At 47.2% G+C, this 16,992-nt stretch overlaps 1 protein-coding gene and 1 long non-coding RNA gene across 5 annotated transcripts in view; one reads left to right on the top strand and one right to left on the bottom strand.

Annotated features, from left to right (window-relative positions):
• The window catches only part of LOC144587328 (uncharacterized), a 2,673-nt gene extending 1,748 nt beyond the window's left edge, over positions 1 to 925 (bottom strand). Inside the window, exons 1-2 of the long non-coding RNA XR_013542487.1 lie at positions 601 to 925; positions 74 to 145 (exon numbers count right to left, since the gene is read on the bottom strand). This is a non-coding gene — a long non-coding RNA (uncharacterized LOC144587328). The remainder of the gene's footprint in view (positions 1 to 73; positions 146 to 600) is intronic.
• Positions 1 to 16,992, top strand: part of LOC144587217 (uncharacterized) — a 180,537-nt gene that overhangs the window by 152,910 nt on the left and 10,635 nt on the right. Inside the window, exons 1-3 of one of the 4 annotated variants that reach the window (XM_078387066.1) lie at positions 1,169 to 5,948; positions 9,819 to 9,966; positions 14,217 to 14,294. The gene's annotated coding sequence lies outside the window, so the exon portion shown is untranslated. Of the gene's footprint in view, positions 1 to 1,168; positions 5,949 to 9,818; positions 9,967 to 14,216; positions 14,295 to 16,992 lie in introns of those variants that run through there. The other 3 variants (XM_078387067.1, XM_078387065.1, XM_078387068.1) reach the window with 3 other exon arrangements.

Here is a 16,992-nt window from a genome sequence, read left to right as displayed (position 1 = left end):
GGCCAAGGGCCCTGTGTGTCTTGGGGTTGCCCACCCAGGGCGGGCCGAGTTCAGGTCTCAGGACTTTTCTCACCTGCAGGTCTTTTGCACAGCCGACGGCCCTGAATGGCACCTCCAGGACCCAAAGACCAGAAGAGTTTTGGCCCTGCGGGAAGAAGAAGGACGTCCAAGGGGAGACCCTTCCCTGGGCAGAAATCGACCCCCCTTTCAGCCCCCCCCAATATGAAAGTTTCCCATGGAGGAAAGTCCACCCCTTTCTCTCTCTCTCTCTCTCTCCCACCTCCTCCTCCCCCAGACCTGGCCCTGATCCTGGCCGCCTTCTTCGCCCTAGCGATTGGGGGGGGGGAAACGTGGGGTCTTTCCCGGGGGGGGATCTCAACCCCATCTGAATATTTCACACACACCCCAGTAAAGGAGGAGACCTTGCAAGGAAGGGGGTGGAAAGGGGAAGCCCTCCCCCCTTGCAAGCCGGAGCCGGCCGTGCAAACCAAAAGGGAGAAACCGGTTTCCGATCCGGATTGCCCGGAGGAGACCCCCCCTCCCCTCCCCTCCCCTCTCCTTGGGGGGTCCCCTTATTCTCCTTCCCCCCCCCCCGCCTACCCGAGGAATGGAAGCCAGCGGGGAAACTCACGAGAGGAGTCCTCCTTCTTTGGGAAGAGCGTCCGCCCTGAGACCATAGAGGTGGCGGGGGAGGGAAAGAGGGGCCAGGAGGAGAGAGAGATTCCCCTCTTCCGGTTCCTGTCCAAGTTCGGAGAACAAGAGGGGGCAAGAGGGGCTGTGCGGGCCGGAGGAGGGAATCACGTGACCTGCTTGAAGAGCACGTGACCCTCCCTTGAAGAGGTGGGAACGTAGAGATACGAAAGGGAAGAGAGATGCGCCACTGCTCGGAGCTCCTCCTAGAGAGTCAACCTCTCCCCCCTGACAAGAACATTCCTTCCCCTCCCCTGCGCCCCCCCTCCATTCATGAAACCCTTTGGGGGGGTTGGGGGGGGAGGAACCGGAAGCGGTGGGACGCCCCGTCTGTCTCCTCCCGTCTCTATGGTCTCCGTGGGGGGGCGCGTGCGGAGGAGCCTCCTTGGGAGTTTCCCGCCTCGGGACCTGCAAGGAGGTGAGCCATGCGGGGGGGTGGGTGGGTTGTAAAATATTGGGGGTGGAAGGGGGAGGGGGCCGCATATATATGTACAAACACACACACACAGAGAGAGAGAGAGACAGAGAGACAGAGAGAGAGAGTCCCATGGAGGGGGGAGGAACCGCGCAGATGTGCTTGGACTATATTCCTGCCTTGAGCAGGGGGTTGGACTTGATGGTTCACTTTTCCATTATTTTATGGTTCTATTTGTGTTTGGCCTGTGGGCAGCATTCCTAAATAGGCCACCTGCTAGTTGAAAGGCTGGAAGTTGTGAAATATAGGCCTCTGACTTAATACAAAGGCCAAGAGAGAATTAATACAGTGGTGCCTCGCATAGCAGTCGCTCCGTTTTACGACAAAATTGCTTTGCGATGGACTTTTTGCCATTGCAAGAGCGATCGCTTTGCGATGGCCCCTATGGGGAAAATTCGCTTTTCAATGATCGCGGGGAAGCGATCATCGCAAAGCTCCCTCCGATCAGCTGTGTGAAAATGGGGAAGCGATCATCGCAAAGCCCCCATTTTCACACTGCTGATTGGCGGTTCCAAAATGGCCGCTGGGTAAACAAAATAGCCGCCCGCTGTTTTGCCTCGCTTTAGAGGCAGCGAAAATGGCCAGCACAATGGAGGATTTTCACATAAGGTGAGTTTTTAAGCCCATAGGAATGCATTAAACGCGTTTTAATGTGTTTCTATGGGCTTTTTAAAATAGCTTAACGATGAAATCGCATAGCAGGCACCACTGTATAGGAAATAACATGTAGAATAAGATTTTGTACTTCAAGACCAGGAATGAAACTTCTTTCAGCCATATCCAGGTATCACTCCCCACTTTTTGAGTTCTGTCAATTGAAACAGCGCTGAATTGAAATCTGCTCCTCTTTGCAAAGCCATTCCTGGGCTTGGAGATGAACGAAAACAATCCCCAAATAATAGGAACCACAATTCCAATTACAACGTATTGTCGGGTGGAGAACTCCAGCATCCATGAAGTTATCCAAGCCCAATCCTGGGAACCTGCATTCAACTCTTTTATCCCTATCCGCACAATTCCTGCCAATCAACACTGCTAACAGATCATGATCCCATGCTAGTCTGGGTTTTCCCCTGAGGAGACCCCCCCTGACTTTCTCCTGAATCCTGTAGGCCTCGGTGGCTGTGGGGAAAAGAAAGGAAGGAGAGAAGGGAAACTGGCTCTTCCCCCCCCTCCCTCTCCCCTCACACGGGTTCCCCCAAAGTCCAGACTCCCCCTTCTGCAGAAGTGGGAAAAGGAGTTTTAAGGCTGCAACGCCCTGGGTGGGAAGCGGGGGCGGGGTGTCTCTGTAGGAGGAAGAGGAGGCAGAGGAAGGTTTGGGGGCAGAGAGAGATGGGTCGGAGCGGGGCCAGAAAGGGGGCTCGGCAGAGAAAGTGGGGGTGAAGGCAGAGACTCCAGCCTGGGAGGGAGGAGAGAGGAAACATCAGGGTGGGGGGAGGATATGGAAGGGCTTGGCTGGAAGGGAAGGTCTTACGTTGGCTACGGCGGCTGATCTCTCCAAGTGGATGATGATGATGATGATGAAGAAGACCAGGAGGGAGAATCTGGCAGGATTTGGTTATTTTTATTTTATATATATACTGCTGCCCCTCTGGCTAGAGGCCACTCTGGCAGTCTTACAGGATGTGGGGGGGGCAGGAGAAGGAAGGAAATCTTCAAAGCCAGAATGATCTGATGATGGAGACTCTCCCCCTGAATTTGACACTAAAACTTTACAATGCTCTAAGGTGTGGGTTGTGGGTTTTTTGTTTTTGTTGTTGTTGTTAACCTGAATGAATCCAGAACGTTGTTAATGTTTGCCCAAGGGGAGCATATCTGACTTCCTAGCATATGACCTTCTTCTGAAGTCTACAATAAGTTGTGTGGTGCCCAAGCCTCCCTAAGGAGCACCTAGCACTCGGTCAGAGAGCTCCATGGAGCGCTTTGTTGTTGTTTAGTCGTGTCGGACTCTTTGTGACCCCCACGGACCAGAGCACGCCAGGCCCTCCTGTCCTCCACTGCCTCCCAGAGTTGGGTCAAATTCATGTTGGTCGCTTCGATGACACTGTCCAACCATCTCATCCTCTGACATCCCCTTCTCCTCCTGCTTTCACACTTTCCTAACATCAGTGTCTTTTCCAGGGAGTCTTCTCTTCTCATGAGATGGCCAAAGTATTGAAGCCTCAGCTTCAGGATCTGTCCTTCCAGTAAAAACTCAGGGTTGATTTCCTTCAGAATGGATCGGTTTGTTCTCCTTGCAGTCCAGGGGACTCTCAAGAGTCTCCTTCAGCACCACAATTCAAAACCATCAATTCTTTGGTGGTCAGCCTTCTTCATGATCCAGGTCTCACTTCCATACATCACTACAGGAAAACCCATAGCTTTGACTACTCAGACTTTTGTTGGCAAGGTGATGTCTCTGCTTTTTGAGATGCTGTCTAGGTTTGTCATTGCTTTCCTCCCAAGAAGCAGGCCTCTTTTAATCTCGTGGCTGCTGTCACCATCTGCAGTGATCATGGAGCCCAAGAAAGTGAAATCTGTCACTGCCTCAATATCTTCCCCTTCTATTTGCCAGGAGATGATGGGACCCCACCCCAAATTTTTTTTATTCCTTTGATCTTTGTGTGTTATGTAGTTATAATAAAAATAATAAAATAATAAAAAATCTAAAGAACTGAGAGCTGAGCTACAAGCTAACTGATTTCTGAAGAATCTGAGAGATGTTGATTTTTTAGTAGGGTTTGTGATTGCCAGAAGAAGGTGGGGTTAACCCACCTAGGTAGTGTTTCTTATTTTAATAGGGAGTAGTGTTCTTTTAGGGTCAGACTTCTTCAAGGGGCTTACGCTACACAGTGTTGATGTTGACAGCAGCCACAAATTTAAAAGACTCCTGCTTCTGGGGAGGAAAGCAATGAAAAACCTTGACAGTATCTTAAAAAGCAAAGACATCAGTGGAGGACAGGAGGGCTTGGCGTGCTCTGGTCCATGGGGTCACAAAGAGCTGGACACGACTTAATGACTAAACAACAGCAACAAAATAGACTTAGCTGATGGGAACTCTACATGATCTGAGTCTTTCTTCCCCTAGAAGTGGAGACCTTGGGGAGCCTGAAGAAGAAGCTCCTCCCTCGGCCCTTTTCCATGACAGAGAGACTCTTCAGAGCCTTCCTGCCCTTCACCCCCCCCCCGTTGTTTCTGGCCTTCCCCCCCCACACACACACACACACCATTCCTGCAAGAGGGGGGAAGGGGGAGGGAACCTAGAGCTACGAAGGCGGGGGGAAGGGCTCCTCCCCTGTACGCCGTTCGAATGGGAGCCGGAAGCGGGATCTACAGCGCCTGCCTCCTCCTCTTCCCCTTTGGCCGAAGAAGGTGCCTGGAGAGAAGACGGGCTCTTTTGGGGGGTGGGCGCCTCCCGGATCGGGACCTGGATGGAGGTGGGCAACGGAGGGGCAGATCGTGGGCAGGGGTGTGTGAGATTTGCGGGGGGAGTTGAAAAGGCCAGTCTCTCTCTCTCTCTCTCTGTGTATACTCCCACCACCCCGCGCTTGGCGGCTTCCTTGTTGCGTTGCTTGTGTGAACACGACGGTCTTTTCCCCAGAAGGTGGGTGGAAGAGAAGCCGGAGAAACAGGGAGAGAGGGAAAGAGTTGGACTTTCCTCCTTGGGATCTTTCTCCCGGGGAGGCTGGAAGGGAGGTCGGTCTCCCCGGAATGGGAGTTCTTTTGTCGGACGTACCGTTCTTCTTCCTGCAGGGCCAAAACGGTTCTGGGCTTTTGGGTCTGGAAAGGCGCCATTCAAGGCCATTGGCTGTGCAAAAGACCTGCCCCCTCGGTCCTTCTTCTCCCTAGGTTTCCACTCTCCTGCGGCCTGCCCTCTCTTGGGATCCCCGAAAGGACCGAAATAATGGAGGGTCCCGCCAACCTAGTGGTTCGAAAGCATGCAAATGCGAGTAAATAAATAGGGACCACCTCGGTGGGAAGGTAAACAGTGTTCCGTGTCTAAAAATCACACTGGCCATGGCTTGAAGAGCGGGATGAGCGCCGCCCCCTAGAGACGGACACGACTGGACAAAAATTGTCAAGGGGAACCTTTACCTTTACCCATGAGAACAGGGGGGCCCCGTCCGACTCTCGATCCCCTCCATCCATCGCACGGGCTTCTGGCTGTTTTTTAGAGGTTGGTTTTGTTGACCCTGCTTAGTGGAGCAACGGTTTGATGCTTTTTAAGGTTTCTAGACTTCCTGTTTTTCACTTTTAAATGTTGCCCTTTTAATGTTGTACATTAAACTGCCTTGAGGCCTTTTTAAAGAGAAAGGGAGGGGGTAAAAATATTTTAAATACATAGTGGGAGAAACGCCCTCTTCTAGGCCGCTGCTTTCATCGCCGGTGCCAGCAGGAAGCATGATGGCTCCTGTTGCTCTCTGGTTCCCGGCTGTTGCCTTTCCCTCCCTGGGAACTGGTGTGTGTGTGTGTGTGTGTGTGTGTGTGTGTGTGTGTGTGTGGATTTGATCTCGGACCCTGGCCGGAGATGCGGCTGTCTGCCTGCTTTGGCATTTGTCTTGTTCTGCTGCCTGAAGATGGGACATAGAGAGATGGGGAGGGAGCTGCATTCGGTATAAGCATGAGGAAAACACCTCCCGCAAGGAAATGTTTTTGATTTGCTTTATCCACGAAGCCTCCAGGCTGATCTTTTCTCTTTTTCTTTTCTCGTAGGCAGAAGTGTGACGGAGGTGATTTCTCTTTGCTTTATTTTGGGACAAAAAAGGAAGAACCGAAATCCCACATCCCTCCCAACGTTTGCTAGGTCAGTGAGATTTCAAGAGGTGGCTGAAGTAGCCTTACCCCCCCCACACACACACACACGCTCTCTCTACTCTCAGTTTCCCTGGCCCGGCAGGGATTTGAATCCAGGCCTCCTGGTTTCCAGTCTGGTACTCCCTCCAGCAACACCACACTGCCTCTCTGAACATGTGCAAAGTGGTGGTGTTTTGGGGTATGGTTTTCGTTGCATTTTGTTTAGGGTGTTTTTTTTTCAAAAACATCTCAATCCTGCTCACCAAAGGCAGGTCCTGTTGACAAGAGGCAAATCTTGGTTATCCTGATTTGGGGTGCGTGAGGGGTTCCCCTCCAAGCCTCCCTTCTTGTTTTCCCCAAGCCAGACTGGGGGGGTTTGCTTTGCAACCTCCACCTGTACTTCGGACTCTGATGATCATATTCTTTTTTTTCCCTTTTTTTTTTTACTTTTTTTATTATATAAATCCATCCATATTGGTTTAACATCGTGTCACCAGGGTACAGCTTATAATCATTTGTAAAACAACTACTACACACATTATACTCCTAATCTATACAACATCCTTCTAACCATTGATAGAATAAGTCCCATGTTTGGTAATATTTTTATCTTCTTTTCCTTTGATTTTCAGTGTTAGTCTGTCCATTTCGGCGCAGTCCAATATCTTTTTAATTATTTCTTGATCTGTAGGTGTTCCTTCATTTTTCCAGTACTGTGCATAAATAATCCTCGCCAGTTAGAATATGCAGTATTAAATATACATTTTGTCTATCAACACTTTCTGATATTATACCTAACAGAAAGAGCTCTGGCCTAAAATCTACATTTTTTATGCTTTATCACAAGTCCACTAGAGGTGATAATAGGTTCCAATTTTTTAATGACATTTCCAACATTTACTTGACCTGTTAGAGTACATCTTAGCTAATCTATCAGAAGGTAAATGCCATCTATAAAACATTGTATATAGATTCTCTTTATAAGATGTTGCCATTGTCATCTTATAGTTTCTAGACCACAGCCCTTGCCATTTTTCTAAGTCAATATTGTACCCAAAATTTTTTGCCCATTGAACCATTGATTCTTTGACCTGTTCATCCTCCATTTTCCAATTTAGAAGGTATTTATATACTTTCCTAATTAATTTGCCATCTGATGTTAACATTATTTGGTCAAAAGTTGTCTGTTCTTTATAAAAATCGTACATTTTTAGGTCTCGTTCATATCTTGATTGTATTTGCATTATAGACCACCACGATGCATCTAACCCGTGGTCTATAAGGTCTTGTTTTGGCTTTAATTGCTTGTCTTTGTCTAAAATATCTGTATAAGTCAAAAATTTTCTGACATTCAAAAGGTTGGGATGAACAAATGCTTCTATAGGTGAGACCCATCCTGGTATTTTCGTGTACATTTTCATTTTTATTTTTTCTCATATTATATACAAGGAGTTTCTAATATAATGGTTTTGAAAATACCTATGAGATTTGGCTTTCTCATACCATAAAAAGGCATGCCAACCCAACTGTAGATCATGTCCTTCTAAATACAGAAGTCTTGTTTTTCAGGCTAATCCATTCTTTAAGCCAAGTTAGAGCAGATGATTGGTAATATAAGGTCCAGTCCGGTAGACCAAATCCTCCGTTTTCCTTGGATTCTTGGAGCATTTTTAGTTTGATTCTGGCTTTCTTCCCTTGCCAAATATATTGTAGTATCACTTTGTTTAGATCGTCAAAATATTTCTTCTCTATTTTCACTGGCACTGTTTGGAACAAGAAAAGTAGCTTTGACAAAATGTTCATTTTGATTGTTGCAATTCTTCCTAACAGTGATAGTTGTAAGTTTTTCCATTTTTCTAGATCTATTTTTATTTGGTTAAATAGTTTCATATAATTATCTTCTTTTATAGTTACACATCTAGCAGTTAAATATATTCCTAGGTACTTAACTTTTTTAATTATTTGTAAATCTGACATCTTCTAGAGTTGATTTTTTTGCTTGGCTGTTAAGTTTTTCACTATAACTTTAGTTTTTTCTTTATTTATCTTCAATCCTGCTACTTTCCCAAATTCATCGATTTTGTCCAGTAGTCTCAATGTTGTTTCCAATGGGTCTTCCAATATAAACACCAAGTCATCTGCAAATGCTTGTAGCTTGTAGCTCTCGTCCTTTATTTTGGTACCTTTAATCTCTGGGTCGTTCCTCACATTCCTATTTAATACCTCCAGAGTTAATATAAATAGCAATGGAGAGAGCGGACATCCTTGTCTTGTGCCTTTTTCATATTAATATTATCTGTCAGTTCACCATTTACCATTACTTTAGCTATTTGTTCATTGTAGATTGTCTCAATTACATTTGTAAAGTTTTTGCCAAAATCCATAGCTTTTATTTGCTGTATCATAAAATGCCAGTTCACATTGTCAAAGGCTTTTTGGGCATCCATCATATTCTTAACAGGGGACGCCATTCCTGTTCCCACCGTCTCCTTCAATGGGAGGATAGAAAAAGGCTGAATCCAAAGGAGACGGGGGGGGCTTCCAACTGGGTTCCCCTGATGTCTGAGCCTTGGGTGGCTCAGACATCAGGGGAACGCAGTGTCCTTCTGGACCCAGCGCTGTCAATGGAGAACCAGGTGGCACCCACGGTCTGATCCACCTACTTCCCTCTTAGACGGATGGTGCAGCTGGGCCCTTGCCTGGATGCAATTGTGACTCCCCGGATGGGTCCACACACAGGGAGTCTCAAGATTAGGCTACCGTAATCCTCTTTCTGTGGGCCTTCCCTTGAGGCTAACACCGGCCGATGCAAGAGGGTCTCCTCTGTCCACCGCTCTCCCCCTCTGGTCGTCTCCTCTGGGAAGGCAATTCCACACCCCCGCGTGGGAGAAGGTTCTTCCGTTCTACATTCTTTCTTTCCCCCTCTGTTGTTTCCGTCCGCTCTTCCTTCTCTTTCGGCTCCATCCTCTACTGTCCCATTTGCTCCAGTGGAAAGGTTTCCTGGCAGAGCGAGGGTTCCTTCCGTTTCTGGCTCTTCTGTTGGTATCATCCTCCTCTCCCAGATACAAATCCACAGGTTGTCCATCCAGAAACCTTCCCACCCTTCTAGCAATAGCTTTCTCTCTTCACCTCTACCGTTCTGGCCTCCACTCCTCTCTCTTTCTCTCTCTCTCTGCTTCTGGTCCTTCAGACTCCTCGTCTCCTTCCTTTACTCTTCCCCTCATGTCCGATGGGGATCTCCCCTTTCCTCCTTTGTCCCCTTTCCCCTCTTCGCTGGCTTGGACTCCCTCCACTTTCTTTAGGCGAAGTGTAAGATCCTCTTGCCCCCTTTCACCCACAGGGCTCTTGTGAGTCTCTTCTTCCCCCTTTAGGGATCCTGAAGAAGGAACTGAAGAAGCTCCTTCTGCCTTGGGGAACTTTGGAAAGGGAAAATCAAATGAAAGAGCCAATGATTAATCTCAAGGAGCGCAGGGCTTTTTAATCTGTGGATTGACCTCAAGGTTGCCTTGACAGACTCCCACAGACTGGCTGGTAGGTCTCCTCCATGTGGGATGAGCAAGGGATTGATTCCAAATTAAGGAATTAAAAAGGATGTAAGAAAGGGAGTGGAACATTTCAGCCTGGATTCCCAAGTCTCCCAGTTTGGAGAGATCCTTTTGGAGCTCTTCACAATCCCTTCTCGTCTTCACCACCCGGAAAAAGTTGCCTGTCATCTGCAAACTTGGCCACTTCATTGCTTATCCTTGTCTCCAGGACTTTGATGAACAGCTTGAAAAGCACCGGTCCCAGGACAGATCTCTGAAGGCACACTGCTCTTCACCTCCCTCCATGGTGGAAATTTGCCCACTGACACTCCTGTGTATTCCCTGGTTCTCCACAGATTCTCAGTCTATCAGAGGACCTGCCCTCTTATCCCCTGACACTGGAGTTTTCTCAGCAGGCTTTGGTGAGGGACCACATCAAACGCCTTCTCAAAATCAAGATACTCAATATCCACTGATTTGCCCGCATCCACATGCTTCTAAAAGGTTTGTGACGCAAGACTTGACAAGTCATGTTGATTCTCCTTCACCAAGGCTTGTTCTTCTGTGTGTTTTAAGATTTTATCTTGGATGAGGCTGTCTGCTGTCTTCCCTGGAACAGATGTTAGGCTAACCGGTCTGTGGTTTCCCGCGATCCTTCCCTCCTTCCCTTTTTAAAGATTACCGTGACATGTGCTGTCCTCCAATCCTCTGGCACTGTGGCTGTTTGGTTACGGACCAAGCCCGCTTCCCAATATTTTAGCTCCAGCAAGAGGTCAGACAAGACGCAACTAGAGACTTCTCTTAAAGGCAGAGAAGAACCCGAAAATACAGTGTACAGGAACTTTATACCATAAAAAAAGAGTCATAAAGTTCTACAAACTCACTAGCTAAAATCTACTTAATATTTGGATCCTACACCTAACACGGTATAAACGTGCGGAAAAGAAACAAGTGAGTCCCTTGTAGATATTTGGGGTGTGCACACCTCCCCTTGATGACCTTCCTGTAGGATTCCCCTGCACTGTCTGGAAGAAAGGGTATTCCAACTTCCTTTTCTTATTGATACATTTAGGTTACCAAGCAGGGCCCAGATGTATGGACTTCAGCTTCTGTCTCCCTGCTGAGTTTTATGTTTCAAATATTTTGGGGTGCTCCAACCCTGGAGGCTTTCAAGAAAAACTTAGCTCCTCACCTGGCAGATCTGCTTGGACTATATTCCTGCCTTGAGCAGGAGGCACTGGAAATAGCTGGTTGTAAGGCAGTGCTGGAAGAGGGCCTTGATGTCTTCTGGGAATATCTGCTGGATGAGTATCAGGGTGTCCTTTACCGGTACCTTAGTGAACAGGGATACTACATCAAAACTGACCAGTCTATCCCCAGGGTTGAGTTTTAGGGTGCTGATCTTGCTTATGAAATGCCCTGAGTCCTCTATCATTTCTTCCTCTTTTATCTCTTTATCTAAATCTTTTTATCATTCTCCGATAATTTACTCTTAACATTTTCTTTAATATAAGCTTCTATGTCTTCTTTCGCTACACTATTAACTTTGTATAAACTTTGATAGAATTCCTGTATAATCTTTAGTTTTTCTTTCATTAAACTACAGTTTTTTCCTGTTTTATCTTTAATCACTCTAATTATATTTTTTGCTTTTTTAGTTTGAACTATTCTAGCTAAAAGTTTTGAAATTTTATTACTATATTCAAAAAAATTCCTCCTGGTGTATATCAAGTCCCTCTGGACCCTTTCTAACTCTAAACCTTCTAATTCCTTTCTTTTAGCTTGTATCTCTAGTAATTTTTTTGTTATTTCTATCTATAAAATGTTTACTTTCTAAATCCTTTGATGATTCTTCAATTCTTTTTACATTTTCTTCTCTCAATTTTTTTAATCTACAGGATTCTCTTATGGCAATTCCTCTCATAACTGCTTTCATAGTGTCCCATAACACTCCTATTTTATTCCCACCTGCTTTATTAAATGACCATATTTCCAGCCATTCTTTCTTAATTTTATCTACCACCTCTGTATGCTGAAAAATATTGGAGTCTATTCTCCATCTCCTGGCTTCTCTGTAATCTTTCTTAACTTCCATTTCCATCACCATCAACGCATGATCTGTTATTTTTATCACATTAATATTCGTGTCTACTACTTTTGAAATTAAGTTTTGTGATATAAACATAAAATCTATTCTAGAATAACTATTATGTACAGCAGAATAATGGGGGTCTCCGTAGAAAGATGTTCCCACTCACTCCCCCTCACACACTCGGGGAGTGGGTCCCGGGAGGGGCCTTTCCGTTCCTCTCTGTTCCTTCTGTGGGGAGGGTGTGTTTGTGTGTTTCTGTGTGTGTTTCTGTGTGTGTGTGTGTGTGTGTGTGTGTGTGTGCAAGCCCCCCTTTTGTGTGTCTGTTTTTCCCTCTGAGGCTCCTCAGGCTCTCTTCCCCCTCCCCCCCGTTGTTGTGGGGTTTTCCCCTCCTCCCCCCTGGGACCCCCTCCAACCGAAGTCTGAGCGGGACCCCCCTCCCCCCAGGAAACCCCTTTTGTTCGAAAGCTTTGGGGGGAGGAAGTTCCTGGAAAGCCCCGAGTGGGAAATGGGGGGCCTTTTTGGGGGGAGAAGGGGGGCTACAAGGGGTGGGAGGAGGACGAGGGGGGGTCCAGAGACTGGAGGGAGGGATGTGGATGATGAGGATGATATTTTCTTTCTATGCGGCCCATCTGGCAGCCAAGGGGGTTGATGCCCCTGCAAAGGAGGGAAGTTCCTGGTCCACGAACCAGGCCCTGACCTGAATCCTCTTCCCACCCAGAGCAATGGGGGCAGGAGAGCCCCTGGGGGGGTAGGGAGGGGCTGGGACCCCTCTGTGGGTGTGTGGGTTTGTGGGTGTGGGGATTCTTCTGTGAGGTTTGCTGCTGCTGATCTCAGGAAATTGTCTGAATCTCCTCTTGGCTTCCATGAAGAGAATTTCTTAGAGGCAGGAAATTCAGTCATTCTTAATTCGCTTAGAATTCATGCATGCATTCATTCATTCAAAATTACTTTCCTCCTCTTTGCTTGTTTATGTCTTAACTGTTTTCGTTGGCGCCAGGGGACGGTGGTCGGCTGGACGGCCGGACCTTGGGGCTGAACAGGCTGAGCGAAGGGCCTCCTGGAAGGTCTTAAAAAACAGACAGAAGTTGTGTGTCATCATCACACAGGTGGTGCCGGACCACCACATTCTTCTGGATAGCCTCCTTCCGGTTTTTCATGGCTCTGTGAAATATTACGGGGAATTAATGGAAACCTGAAACATTCCACAGGGTGAAGGTTGGTGGGGGTTGAACAGGGTGACAAAACGCAACGTTACATCCCAGAAGCTGACTCCCTTTTTCATCAAGGGACCACTCCTCCCCCAGAAACAAAGCCATGGTCAGGGCTGTAAAGGGTAATGAGCAGAAGAGGGTCTCCCGCAGAGTCCAAGCGTCCCCAACCTTGGGCCTCCAGATGTTCTTGGACTGCAGTTCCCAGAAGCCTTCACTACCCGCTCTGCTAGCCAGGATTTCTGGGAGTGGAAGTCCAAGACCATCTGGAAGCCCAGGGTTGGGGGAGACCCCTTGCTGTAGGCCCTCTGGACGCCTCCCTTTGTTGGTGGTCAACCTTCAGCGTCCCTTTGCTCTCTCAGGCTTGGTCTCCTTTTTCCTGCTGGCAAGGCCGACACGAGATTGTGCAGCAGTTTTGGGCTATTTCCTGGCTTTTGGGATAGTGGGTATAGAAACACACAACCGTGCTGTGAGGGTCCGTTATTCTTCGCCTCCCCCTTCCCAAATAAAGCCTCAGACGCATTTGAACCAAACAACTTGTCTTCTTTATTTAACTTTGGTAACGGAATAGAAACGTCAATTAGGTTGGGGATAAACTTCTCCTGTTGAAGTAACGGTTCATACAGGGGCACCCAATCTTCGTCAAAAGGGTTACTGGACTTCGACGCCCATGGACCGGCCTGAACCTGGGAGGGTTCTTCGGGATCGAAGTCATCTCGCTCCATTGTCAATAATGGGGTCGTCTCCTCAAGCCCTGCATATCCCCAGGGTGAAGTGGCTGTTGCCCCGAGGGGTTCCCAGGGTCCGGATGATACCCCAGCCTCCTCAGCTCCTCCAGATGCCATCGGGTCTTTTCCTCTCTTTCCCTCTCTACCCGTTTCTTTTCTTCAGCTAGCTTTCACCTCCACTCACGGGTCTCTCTTTCTCCCCAGTAAGAGGGACGAACCCGAGCCTCATTCCTCCTTCTCTCCTCAGCCTCTTGCTTGGTCAAACACACCTGTTCCCACTTGCCCGACCAGGGATCCTGGATTGAGACCCATTCCCATTCGCCTTCTTTCCCCGCCTGTCTCTCACTGACTTCTCCCACAGCTCCCTCTTCTGGATCTTTCGCCCCCCTCCCTGCCCAGACTAGAGGAGTCTGGGTCGCTATGCTTAACCCCTTCATGCCCTTTTCTAAATCAAAGGTATCCACTGCCTGGTGCAGCATCAGTGGTGGAAAAGGCTTGGGTGCGGTCTGGGTGCCCACGGAGGCTCTAGGGCGAGACGGCACTCCTAACATCACCTCACGACCCGGGGAACGGGTGTCACACGTGCCCCCCCCCTGCATTCATAAACAGGAGGGTATTTTTTAAAGAATTGAATTCTCCAGATTGTCAAAAACACAAGGGGAAGTTTTTGGTTTTGTCCAATCAAGAAGCCTTCAGAATGATTTGTTTTTTTTCTTCTCTCCCAAGGACGGGGTGAGACTCAGCTGATGCTCTCCTGAGTTTTCTCTGGATGAAAAGAGAAATCCAAAGCCCCCCTTAAAGCAGGTAAGGTCTCTCATTCTTTGAGATCAGGTGCAACACTGTGTTTGTTTATTTATTAAACGATAACCCTATGATTAGCAGGATGCGAGATGTTGTAAAGCTGACATCAGTATGTCAGAGAATTTTAGCCCAATCGCAGGAAGCATCAGGAGCGTTTGGAGGGCGCCTTCCACCAGATCTACTCGTTTATATCCACATCAGCCAATGACAAATTACATTGTTCTCTTACACCTTCCATTGTCTGCTGATACAGGATGACTTCCCAGTTTTCTTGATTAGTTGCATGCTAACTCTACTTGAGTTAACAAATTTTGACCCCATGACAGTATCAAAACGGTGACATGAAATCCCCATATGCTGTGAGACTGTTCTGTCAACTTCATTCTGTCGTCTATTAAGTAACTTCCGACCAGCCCAGTTTTGGAGGCCTCTGGTTTGTGAAAGCAAGCACCCACTGTGAGTTTCGTGGCTAAGTGGGGGTTTGAACCCGGGTTGTGTGAGTCCCAATTTTACTGCCTACAGCAGTGCTTCTCTGAACATGTGCAGAGTGTTTTTCTTTTGGTTCCCAATCCTGCTTGGCTCAACCCTGTCGACACCAAGAGCAGGTGCTGTCGGCGAGATTCCAACCCTGGACAGCCTGACATGCCCCCCCCCCCGAATTTCTCCTTTCCTCTTTTGTGATTGAAGAGGGTGAAGTGACTCCTGCATGTCGGGATTGTTGGAGAGGGAATGACGGAAGACAGCCTTCTTCTTCTTCTGGCTTCTCTGCAAGAGTAGATCTTTTTCCAATCCATGGAGTCTTTTTGGTCAGTTCCAGTTGACTCATTGATTGATTGGGGAGAATCCGTTACAGTTTTTGCAGGATTGATGTTGTCCTAAGAGAACACCTGCTAGCTTTCTTCCTGTATCTCTTCGGTTTCTTCCTGCGGCGACCAAGGCAGGGTTTCCCTGGCCAAACTGCCCTTGAAAAGAAGGGAAAGCTGGAGACCCAAGGAGGTGGGAGGCGTGCGGCGTGCCATCTCTTCCTCAAGAAGGAAGTAGACTGATCTTTTCCAATCCTCTGGCCACTGTTGAGTGGCATATTGAATGTAGCACCTTAACAGCGTCATCTTTTAAGATTTTAAATAGTTCCACTGGAATGCCATCACCTCCACTGGCCTTGTTGTTAGACAAGCTTTCTAAGGCCCATTTGACTTCACTCTCCAGGATGTCTGGCTCAAGGTCAGCAGCCACACTATCTGGGTTGTCCGAGATATCCAAATCTTTCTGGGATAGTTCCTCTGTGTGTTCTTGCCACCTCTTCTTGATGTCTTCTGCTTCTGTGAAGTCTCTCCCATTTTTGTCCTTTATCGTGTTCATCTTTGCACAAAATGTTCCTTTAATATCTCCAATTTTCTTGAACAGATCTCTGGTTTTTCCTTTTCTATTCTTTTCCTCTATTTCTTTGCATTGTTCATTTAAGAAGGTCCTCTTTTCTTGCTATTCTTTAGAAGTCTGCATTCAATTTTCTGTAACTTTCCCTGTCTCCCTTGCATTTGTTTCCCTTCTCTTCTCTGCTATTTCTAAGGCCTCGTTGGACAGACACTTTGCTTTCTTGCATTTCATTTTCTTTGGGATGGTTTTTGTTGCTGCCTCCTGTACAATGTTACGAGCCTCTATCCAAAGTTCTTCAGGCACTCTGTCCACCAAATCGAGTTCCTTAAATCTGATGGTTGTTGTGGGTTTTTCGGGCTCTTTGGCCATGTTCTGAAGGTTGTTCTTCCTAACATTTCACCAGTCTCTGTGGCTGGCATCTTCAGAGGACAGCACTTTGTGCTCTGGTGTAGTTGGCTTGGGAGTGTAGTATTTATGGCTGTGAGATGTTGTAAAGCTTACATCAATATATCAGAGAATTTTAGCCCAATCACAGGAAGCATCAGAAGCGTTTGGAGGGTGCCTTCCACCAGATCTACTCGTTTATATCCACATTTTGTCTTTTTCTGTAGATGGGTGATTAGTGTGTCTTGTGGATGTATTGTGATAATGAGAGGAGATTATCTGTCGCTGTGGTTGATGGGTGTCATTAGCTGGTCTTTTCTGTGTAGTAATCCCCTGTCCTTGTGGCTGGGTGGAGTTCATTGACCTTTTGCATGCTGTATTTTTGAGATCTGGGAGCCAAGTTTTGTTGAGTTTCGAACTTTCCTCTTTTTTTGTTGAAGTTCTGCTGGTGCTTGTGGATTTCAATGGCTTCCCTGTGCAGTCTGACGTAATGATTGCTGGTGTTGTCCAGTATTTCAGTATTTTGAAATAGAATTTCATGTCCAGTGTGTTTTAGGGCATGTTCAGCTACTGCAGATTTTTCTGGTTGTTTTAGTCTGCAGTGTCTCTTGTGTTCTTTGATTCTGGTTTGGATGCTTCGTTTTGTGGTTCCAATATATACCTGGACACAACTACAAGGTATCCGGTATACTCCTGCGGTGGTGAGGGGTCTCTTCTGTCCTTTGCTGACTGTAACATTTGTTGTATTTTTGTGGTAGGCTTGAATACTGTTTGTAGGTTGTGTTTTTTCAAAAGTTTCCCCATGCGGTCCGTGACCCCTTTGATGTATGGCAGAAATACTTTATTTGTGGGTGGCTGTTTTTCTTCTTCTTTTCGGTGTTGTTTTCTTGGTTTGATGGCTCTTTTGATTTCATTTTTGGAGTAGCCATTTGCCTGTAGGTCC

The sequence above is a fragment of the Pogona vitticeps genome, chromosome 2, assembly GCF_051106095.1.
Source record: "Pogona vitticeps strain Pit_001003342236 chromosome 2, PviZW2.1, whole genome shotgun sequence".
In the NCBI taxonomy this organism is placed as follows: Eukaryota; Metazoa; Chordata; class Lepidosauria; order Squamata; family Agamidae; genus Pogona; species Pogona vitticeps.
Note: the sequence above shows the minus strand (reverse complement) of the source record. Positions and strands in the feature narration are given on the sequence as shown.